Source organism: Anastrepha obliqua, chromosome 1 (assembly GCF_027943255.1).
Source record: "Anastrepha obliqua isolate idAnaObli1 chromosome 1, idAnaObli1_1.0, whole genome shotgun sequence".
NCBI classification, from domain to species: Eukaryota; Metazoa; Arthropoda; class Insecta; order Diptera; family Tephritidae; genus Anastrepha; species Anastrepha obliqua.
Genome location: NC_072892.1, coordinates 41,909,075 through 41,920,453, shown reverse-complemented (window position 1 = coordinate 41,920,453; position 11,379 = coordinate 41,909,075). Strand labels below are relative to the sequence as shown.

The 11,379-nt window shown below is 35.4% G+C and overlaps 1 pseudogene; it reads right to left on the bottom strand.

Moving 5' to 3' along the window:
- Positions 1–10,336: 10,336 nt before the first annotated feature.
- On the bottom strand, positions 10,337–10,962 carry LOC129249147 (enolase-like; annotated as a pseudogene).
- Positions 10,963–11,379: the final 417 nt, after the last annotated feature.

The following is an 11,379-nucleotide window of genomic DNA, read 5'->3' as shown; positions in this document are numbered from 1 at the left end:
ACTTTTGGTATCGAAGTACAATATACACTCAGCTATTGGGAAACATTGGCTCAACTAGTTCCAATTTTTTGTTATTATTTTACTGTATTTTCCTTATTTGACGTAAAATGCAAAAACCAACTCTCGTAAGATATCACATCGAAGCACCTCCAAAGTTTCACTCATGAATTTTGCACAATGCGGTCGAAAATTGTGGTACGTAAACATCTTTTTTATATATTTTCTGGCATATTAAAGCCATTTCAGCTGTAATGCTTGGTTTGATAATCTTACTTAGAGATCGTTTTGTTAGTTTGATGTAGCTCAGCTTCAACTTAACATGCCAAACATTACTGGCTACCCTTCATGTTATGTATTCCTGGTAGCAAAATCGCCATTTTTAAAGCGTTGGAGCCAAAGCTTCTCACAAATTTGGTTTTGGCTGGGTTGAGTTAAGTTAAAAGGCTGCCAAAAAAAGAAGACACACTTAGGCAGTTAATGTAGAAACTGCTTATCCTGATACAAATAAGATGCAACTAGAGATGGGAAGGAAAGTAGGAATAGACAATCCATGATGGAGAGGAAACTCCGCATCCTGAAAGTTCCCCAGGCTTAGCTGAAATGCCCAAACCTTAGCCAAGCAGCACAACTTACTTGTACTTGCAGATAAAGAAAGGATTCAGCATGCTCCTTTCAACAATTGTACGAAGTGCTCGAGTTATGCTGAGTTTAACTATGACATAGACTGCTATCGCAATGTATCCGGCTAAGACCCCCTAACTAATGAGGGATGTGGCTTTTTATGGAACTTAAATATCTTGACAGAATAACTTTGCAGCCCCGTAGGGTTTTCCGCAGCACTCGTTGAAATGACTTAGAAGTCTACCAGCCGGATGTTACTCGATTGGGTTTAGTCCCGATGTTCTCTTGCCACATTTTTTTATTATTTTATCTTGGAAATATTTTCATATCTTCTTGGCTTAGTTATAACTTCAACATTCACATAATTGATAACACTACTCTGATCCGAACAAATATGAATCACACTAAAGGTGTATATTTGGCTGTGGATATATATTTGGATTTAATGTAAACTTCGATGAAACCGATTGACTGGGCTTATCGCAGTACTTTTTTCTTTTGGGTGTATACATTTTTTATTTTCTGTCCCAATCTTTTCTTGACTCTTGTTAAAAAATGTCTGTCAACATCGGACGGTGCGTGATTCCATGCTTTAATTAATTCTTTGTAATTTAAGTTGTTTTAAAATGGCTAGCTCTATAACTACCGTTGGATCCGAAAATTCCTCTTGGGACTGACATATGTCTTCACTGAATAACGCCTCCACTTCTGAGCCTTCAAACTATTTCGGTTGTTCAAAAGTTTCCTTATCTTTCACACCAAAATCATCACTTTTACATTGGTCCCACAACCCGTGCTTAGTTCGGCCATGCTCAGCATAAATCATCAGAAGCCCTCGATGACCAGTAGCCGCACTTTTCTTCAAACAAAAGAAATTGTGAAGTAAAACTTCCCAATGCTTATTAATGGTAATTCACTTGATTATTCACAGATTCACCGAATACCAGCATTTCACCAGCCAAAGTGCAGAAAATATCACCGCCATAAATCCTATATTTAAGACACTCTATGCTGTTCTTAGGAATTGGGTATCTCTCAGTTCATGTTGTGGTGGACTTGGCACACAAATCTTGGCCGTTACAATTTCGCTACAGTAACCAACTAAACATCGAAAGTTGAGTTCAGAATCATTTGGGATTTGCTAGATTTTTTTAACACAAATAAGAAGAAAAAAAGCAAACAAATAATGATTGAATTTCAAAAATACGTAGACAGCTAAATAAAAATACATATATTTGTCAAAAGTTCAATAAAAGTTTAAATTGAGAAAGAAACGTTTGGGTTTACGTATAAATATTGCCGACAGAGATTGAAATAAATAAAAAATTAAAGTGAATATAATAATTTCAATTCATTTATTATTCACTTTAGTATTTATTTTAGTTTGTCAATATTATATGCGCAGTAACTATTCTATAATCTATCCTATCTATCTATTCTTCTTCTTCTTCAAGTCCTTAGTCCCTCGTGGGACATAGGACACGCCTGCCCGTCATCTTTTGCGACTTTTGGAAATATACTTCAATTAATTCCAGCTCTTTCTAATGCTTCCAACATCTCTTTCAACTGTCCGCCTCCAAATTCGCCTTGGTATACCAGGGTTGCGACCAAAACTCTTGAGAGGGTTTTACTCCAATGCCATTAGTAGGCTCGTAGTGACGGATTTGGTCACATTCAATATACAGCAAGCAAAACAAAAAACCGATACTACGTTGGATTTGAAAATTCAAATTTTTATGTGAACGCTGATGTTGTCATTGCACCACCCAGAAGACAGCATACCAAAGGCAGCTTTACCAATGCGAGATTTAACATCTTCATCCGTACCATCAAAAGCTTTTAGCTCGCTACCAAGATAAGTAAATTACGCATTGTCGCAGATCTACAAATTGCCTTTTATGTGAGTATGCAGCATATATGTCAGTTTAATTCCTTAAAAGACTTTATTTTCATAGCACTCAATTTTCAAACATTCAACTAGTTATTAAAAAATATTTCATTTCTTTTGGCCAGAACAAATATAGTACAATACAGCCCTTTGAAAGACTTGTCTTGAAATAGCCTTGAAATATCCGAATTAATTACTTTGAATGTTTTTGAAGGTATATACAGAGTGCATACCGTAGTTGAGGACGTACATATATGTGGCTATAACTTCCTGTAGCCATTACTAAAACTTTTACCACAAACAACTTTACTCATGTAACAATGAAGTTATCGTCGCTATTTTTATGTGCAATCTCTAATTTTCTTAAGTCTACCCGTTCAATCATTCAGATTGTTCGCCGTGAGTTGAAAGCATCAAGTGGCAATGCAGAATATGGTGCAGAACGCAAAACCACGATGAACATTCTGACACCATCCAATCAGCAGAATTTATTCAACAAGTGATCATTGACGAGGAGCCTTCAAACTCAATGAGGGTCCTTGCGTAGTAGTTTAATGTTTCTGAGAGTCTTATACGTCGAGTTGTCCGTGAAAATCTCCGGTATAAGTCTTACGTTATACGCCGCAGACAGTTTGTGTCGGAATAATTACGAGAACTGCGAGCTATCCGATCAAAACGAAGGAATTAAATATTCTGAAGCGCCTGAGATGTTATTGATCTATTCTGCCGAAAGCAATTTTCACCACCACCAAAAGACCTAGTAAAGAAATGACAGATTGGTATGAGACTATGTTCCAAATCTGCAGAGGTTCTTGATGTCAAACGCACGAGGTTTCGTGCCATTGTTATGGTTGTAGGTGTTGTGTGCAACAAAGCGCATGTCAAGCCACCACACTTCTTTACTAAAGGATTTCGATTGAATTTTGCTGCATACATTGTGGTTCTAGACGCAGTAGTGAACCCCGGGATTGATAGTGTACGCGGTGACAGCCCCTACATCTTTCAGCAAGACTCTGCTTCTTAACACAAAGCGATGGCGATACAAACTTGGTTGGTTGAAAATACCAAATTTACGGCTAACTAACTAACTCCACAGACATTAATACTCTGGATTAATACGTATGGGGCGTAGTTGAGCATCAAACCAATTAGCATCCTCATATCACTATTTCTTCTCTGAAGGCTGGAACTAATATCGTGATGGCCAATATGAATTAGTAACATTTGATTCAGATTGAAGTTTCACAAAATTTCACTAAAAAATTAATTAGTTTTACCTTCAAGTTGCCTGCACCCTGTATATGTAGTGTTATTTACCTTAACTACGTTCTTCTCACTATTTTGCAAAAACGTAAAAAAGTATTTGAACTTTCCTGATATGGCATAAAGTATACGCAATGTGCACTTCCGTCTACGTTTCCACTTTCAAATTTTAAAGTTCTTTAAAAAATTAAATTAAAGAGAAAATTAGAAACGGAGTATGCAGCACTACTAAATAAAATGAATAATTTCAGATGCATGCGAAATTTCTCCAGTATAAGAAAAAATCACTTTTATATCATGGTGTAATTTAATTCATTGCCAAATAATATCGTTGCCTCATCAGTGCGCTCGTACACGTGTAAAAAGAAAAAAAAACAGGGGTGAGGATACCCACCACTGCGTTATATGCAATCCTCTATATTCTCATTTTCGTGACTAGCAACCGCATGCCATTTCTTCCAACTCCAGACTACCCTATAATAATATTAATAAGATTAGAAATTTACCCATATTTTCTTAAAAACTATTCAAATACCAAAATACCGCGACTCTAGTCATTTTCGGTTTGCAATTTTTCACTTCATGGAAATGAGATTTCGATGCAATTTCATTTCATTTAACTGGCATCCCGCAGTCATTGTTGTCTTAGCAGAGTAAGAATGCAAATCACGCACTAATAAGCCTTCTGAAAATCAAACTCAACAAAATAACACAATTCGTTCGCATTCAAATCTCATTGAACTATAGAATATTCCGGACACTGAGTTAGTGATTGTGACATTTGGAGCGAGTATACTCGTATAATAAGAACCTGTCAGCAAATGCGAATTGTAGCTATTTGGCTTAAAATGAAAGCTGCTTAGCAACTTTGCTGAGTTACCAAATTTCGGTCGCGTTCGAGTGCTATGAAACGTGCTCGTCGTGCAAATTAAGTGAAAATAATACTCATACCGACGACTGACGGCTTACTTATTTCATAACTGAGCTCTCCCCATTTCCTATTGCCTTATGCTACTTCTGTCCTTCTATTGATTTGTGTCGAAAGAAAAGACATTTTCGCCATTAATGTGGCTGAAAATTGTAGCATAATACTTGTATTTTAGACGCCTAATAGCACACCATGCAAATGCGCTTTTCTAGCTCATAATGAGTGTGTGAGTGCCGTTGAAATTTGTCGTAGCTTTGAAAATTCCTTGAATTGTGAAATTAGCAAATCATTGTCTTGACAAGCGAATGTCGAGTAGGCATATCAAAAATTTACTAGCCAATCAATTTGTTAAGAGTTCGTACTGAGATGAGGTTTGCACAGAAAGAACAGGCGATGTTGTAAGCAGCAGCACAGCGCCTGTACATACTCAGAATAACATTCACTCCACCTATAACAATAGATGCTGATGATGGCTGCGGCTGATCTTCAATGCCAGACATTTATCCTTTTGTTTACATCCTTCTGAAAATTACAGATATATTATGCATATGTATGTATGTATGTATTTAGCTTGGATTATACTTTGCAAGACAGAATAAATTGCTTTGTACTTATGTACATGCTGAAATATAATGAAATCAGGTCGTTAGACAAAGGAATTTCTTTTGCGCAGTGTGCTTTTTTTATGTGAATTTGGCACACTCATACATACATACGTATACACCCAGCTGCATACCATATACACTAAAACGTAATTTCTGTTACAAATAATCACTGTCGTTGCAGTTTTTGTGCTCTGTGATTTATCCTCTGCAATTTGAAACATATTAATGTTACATAACGTCATGGCTCACCATAGTACAGATTTACATGTATATATGTATGTACATAAATCACAGATGCACCGTGACTTTGATGGTCTTGTCACTGAACTTTTGCCCAGCAGGTGATTTCATTTCATTATTTATTTGGTAGCATCAATATCGAGTTACAAATCTTTCATTTGTTGCTTTCCTCTACTGAAACAGACTTTGTATGTATGTAAATAATAAATTGTTGCTTGTTCTATGTGGGTTGTTCGAGTTCAGAATAATAAATAAATTTCAACATTTAAACTTGGTCCACAAAATCCATTGTTAAGTAAAAAACATTTCTGTCTGGGCTGAACTTGAAAAAGAGAATTTTAATATAACACCAAAACACTTTTTACTTCCGAGTATTAGTGACGTTCGCATGATAAGAACCTATTTCGCGTGATCTGTGTAATATCTAATACCATTTTTGGAACAAAGACGCAAGACGCATACCACAAATTTGAGGAGGAGCTTGGAAAAACTACTAGCTTGTTTAATAAGATTTGCAGTTCGACAAGAAAAACACAATTTTATGCTTTGAAATACACTTTACTATTCAGAACAGTCTTCTTGAATATCAATACACTTGTTCCAACGATGCATTCTATCCAAATTATGATCTCCATTTCTTCAGGTGAGAATCTGGAAGGGCTGCAAAATACGCCTCCACAGCTGTTATGATCTCATCAGTTGATGAAAAACGCTTTCCACGCAAGCATTTTTTAGGTCTGGAAACAGATGAAAGTTGCAAAGTGCCAAATTTGGTGAATACGGTGAATACTTCAACAATTCGAACTTTTATTCATGGATTTTAGCCATTATCAAAATGACTTTTTTCATGGCTTTTTTCACGAAATTTTTCTTTCAGCTGGTCTAAAAGATTACAATAATATTCAGAATTTATTCCCTTACCAGTTTGCAAGTAACCCACAAACAAAATTCCTTTTGCATCCCAAAAAACTGGTGCTAACATCTTCTTGGCCGATTTTTGGACACCAACTCGTTTCGGAGTCGAAGAACCAAGTTCACGCCATGCTTTAGCCTCTTGTTTTGATTTAGATGGCGAAAAATTTTTATATAATTTCAACATTCCTTTATAAATTTCCTTTGCTTTAAATCTTCGAAAAATAAAAATTCAATCATTGCACAGTACTTGATTTATTTCAATGTAGAAAATACTGAAACATGTCGATACTAAATGTCTTGTAAACAAAGAATGAATTGACAGATTAAAATAAAACCTCACATACGTTCATATGAGGAGTATACCAACATATAATATTAAAAAAAAAAAAAAATTAGGCTAGTAGCCATGCTCTCTTACATCATAACTTCAGAAGCAGCAGCGTATCGAGAGTTTAAGTGCGTTTTTAAATCTGTGAAACGAGAAACCGGAAGAATTTATGAACTCGTTGGAAAAGTTTGATTCGTTATTTTATTAAATATTTGTAGAATAGGTGGCACATAATTAATCATTTTATCGGAAGATTTATATATATATTTTTGGAAATCGCCCTGTACTTCAATAGTATTTCACACTTTTAAACTAGACAACTGTAGTCTACAAACAGACAAGCAATGGGGTCCGCAAAGGTTAAAATAAAGATTTGCATTAATCAAAACAATTTATTTTATTTTGCGTGACTACCATTCGGAATTCAGAGAGAACGTAGGTTCGAATCTCGGTGAAACACCAAAATGAAGAAACATTTTGACACACCTCCGAGTGTATTTCTGCCATGAAAAAGCTCCTCATAAAGAAACGTTCGCCGTTCGGAGTCGGCTTGAAACTGTAGGTCCCTCCATTTGTGGAACAACATCAATACGCACGCCAAGGAGGAGCTCGGCCAAACACCCAAAAAGGGTGTGCGCGCCAATTAAGGATTCATTTTGCGCCACCTGGTATAAGATATGTGTTTTGACGTTCATCATATGTACTAAAAAATATTTATTACCAATAAATTTTTCAAGCCCGCAGTGCGCAGTTTTAACCGTTAATGATATTATTGTATTTAAGTCTTGAAAAAAATTACCACGAATTAAGCATCTGCTATGTGTTAATTTTATTAAAAGACAGACAGTGGGAGTCAAGAATAATTTAAAATTACCACTTTCAATCATTTAATAGTATAGGTAACAATAGGTAAAGTTCCTGTCCAAAATAATTACCGTCAAAGTTAATTTTTCGTGGGGTTGAATGAGTAGCAAATTACATTCCTTTGCCGTCTGCTCTATTTGAACAGGCAGTATAAATAAATAAATATAAAATAGTAAATAAAGTTAATGATTCCCTGTATATCAAACACCACTACATATCCAAAATGTTTCCAACTCATGGAAAAAGTTTTCGTTATATGTGGCACGTGTGCGCATTTTTTATTTACTCCTCTTCTTTATAATTGCATACACAAAAAAAATTATTGATTGGAATATGTACTACACCAACTCATGAAAAAATGTGTGCTTGTTATTTCATTCATATTCTGTTAAACCTTTGTAGTATGAAATGGATGCCTTGGTCATTAAAAAATTTAATATTTTGCATCCAAATTTTTTTTTAGTAAAAGTCGAGCGGAACTGGACCCCTTATACCCAGCGTATTTATACTATATGTATGCCGCAGTTAGTACAGATTATAGTAGTACATTGCATATGACATTCAAGTGGTTTTCAAAATAAAAGACTTTAATATGGGCACATGAATATCATTGGCAACTACAAAGTTGCAAACGTAAATACTCAGATGCTAAAAAACTTACACCCATACAGGCTTATCGATGGGATTAATAGAGAAAATAAATTAACATAACTAATATGTCATTTCAGTGGAAAAAAAAATATTTTATAACTAAAAAACACTTCATAATTTAATGCGACTTGAAATGATACAATTATGCTTGTAGAGCTCACCACTCCAATGAAAATGAGCTTCATTAATATTCCTGCATTTTCATATTCTTCAAGCAGCATTTGCATTCAAATGGCAAAGTGCTCTCGTTATTATTACGAGAGCTGCTGTGTAAGTTTTGAGATGTGGAAACATTGGTGTGAATATATTTTATCTGAGACTATCCTCATAGAGTTTGACTTTTTCAATGGTTATCAGAACATTCGTACGAGTGCTGTTTTTGCGATGATTTTCTATTTACGTTTCAATTGTAGTAGTACTTCGCTAAAGTCAGCCAAATTTCGGTGAGGTATGTAATTCAAAGTCGGTTATTGAGCTGCTGGTCGTGAAGTAATATTGAAAAATATTGATATGGTAATGCTGGTAAAAAAATATCATGAGATTGACGCATGATTGGGTATACGTTTCACTCGCATACATTCAGCCATAATACAAAAAGAAGATATCATACCCAAATACTCAAAATACTCTCTTCATATGACCGACTATTAAGTAGATTATGGCATTTTCTGCTGCTATGCCTAACAAAAATATTTTTTGTTTGTGTGTCATTTCATAATAAATATAAACAAAAAAATCTGAATGTTTTTTACATTAATTCAAATAAGGAAATTTGAGAAAATGAATGTAAAAGGTGGTGCAAAATTGGTAATCAATTTTGTTTTTTAACAACTTTTTTGCAATATTTAGACCTTTTTGGCCTTTACGCGCTCAATTGCTTGTCTATTTGTATACTGCAACAGTCTAGTTTGCAAGTGGCGAATAGCATTGACGTTCGATGCCATTTGAAAAAATAAAACATTTTCCGATAGGGTGATTAATTAGGCACCACCTTTTATAAATACTTATGTACATTTATTTAAAAAAGCTAGAAGTCAAAAAGAAAAAAAAAGATATTGGCACGGGATAAGATTCTTTCCATTCCCGGCTACTGGTCGTATTTGGGAGACTTAGTTGCTTGTATGCGGCGTTGAAGACTCTGACCTGCATAATTGGGTCAGCTCATTTTCCTCAATACAAACATATCTACTACTATACACATCTATTAACTATACGGTTGGCAACATTTTGGAGAGCTAGCTGCTATACTGTAGCAAGACTTACAACACCTTCACCACCTCTTTATCCACCCAACGGTCAAATGCTATAAATTTCAAAAACATCCGTTTCCTGTTGGTGAGCCAGTATATGTCGGTAACCGAGTAATAGAAACTGCAATGAAGCTTATAATGCCACAAAAATGTGTTGAGAGCTTGCAATAAATAATTTTGAATGACTTTCTGCAGCTTATTGAATTTTAGCAAATCATCCTCTTTGCTATCTTTGGACGCATTCCAAAATTGAGATTATTGAAAGTTGATGGCGCCGCTACGAATTATATTTTTATTGCTAACAATAGTTTTTAAAGAATGAATCAGAAATCATTTAAAATTATTATTTGAAAACAAAAAAACTCCTATGCAGTTATTTGCTTACAACCTTCAACTGATCAATGCCAAAGCTGCATTTCAAGGGAGACATATATTTTTCATATAGTAATTTGGAAATGTGTGCGCACGATGTATGGGAGCATTCTAATATAATTATAAAAATATTAAATATTTATATATGATTACATACATATACATAGAAAACTGTTACATCAGAGTACCTCACCATCTTGCTTTTTCTTGGCGAAATTATAAAATTTAGTGTTGGAATCATTATTCATTGCTCGCTACACGTTCTTTATATACCGTGATTTTTGGAATGGTTTACCAGCAAACTTTGCTTTGGCACCCAACATCAAATGTTCCGAACGGCACGGAACGCCAATCTTAATATGTGCAGTCAACAAACCAATAACCAGATCGGTAATGAAAGTATCGTCGGTCTCAGCGGAACAATGCGACACTATGGTGCCCCAGCCTTGATTCCGTGATGGTTCTAATTTGGTTGACATTCAAAACAAACAGTTGCAAGCTTTCTTTTTGACAGCAGTATGAATGCATTTAGGGTTAGTTAGGATCAAATCATGACCGACAATTCGGAATTGAGTATTGGCAGTAATGGTGGTCCATTCTTCCCAGTGAACCTGATCGAATGGATTCCCAAGGAAAACTATGAGAATTCCTTAATGAATTCCTGATACAAATTGGTGAGATTTTCGGGCTAAAGTCATTGTGACTTGTCGCTGTTGAGGTTCTTGAAGCACAAATTGTACAAGCCGTCCTTGGGGAATTCAGAAGTGGCAACATCCATTCCGATATCGAACTTGCCAGTTTATCGACCCTTGGCATAGCTTCCACGATCAACACCAAAACTTTCTTGTTCGGCGGGCTGCTAGGTGTAAAACCATCCTCATCTCTTACGCTGATGTCATCCAAACCAAACTTATGCTTGATGACCTTCTTCAGGTGGTGGCATGCCTCAGAGTCGATTTTCAGCCTATTTTGAAGCTGATAGTGCCAGTTGGCAAAATCATGAACTACTGCATAGGCAATTTGTAGCCAGCCGTTGATTACGGTGAACGCAGTAGAGGCATCTGAGGGTACGGCAGCACGGGAGAAATCCAAATCAGTGCACAAATCAACCTCGACGGTGATTCAAAGCGTTTAATTAACAACAATTGTAATCCAAATGGGGATGGGACTCTGGCACCAAATTTCGATAACGGAAATAGTGGAGCAACTGACTTAATGCACTAAGAATAATAAAAAGTCATTTGACCATTTTTGGAGAATTATTTAGACGAAAAATGGTAAAAATGGTAAGAGAGAGAAAAATAGTAATTAAATACCTAGAAATTTTAGTTTATCTTTGATATGATCAGTGAGTTATTAAATTGTAAGTGGTTTGCAATAAAATCAATATTTTTTACGAACCTACTTGCACAGTTATTACCTCCTGCATAATTTGCGGTTAATATATTCTCACA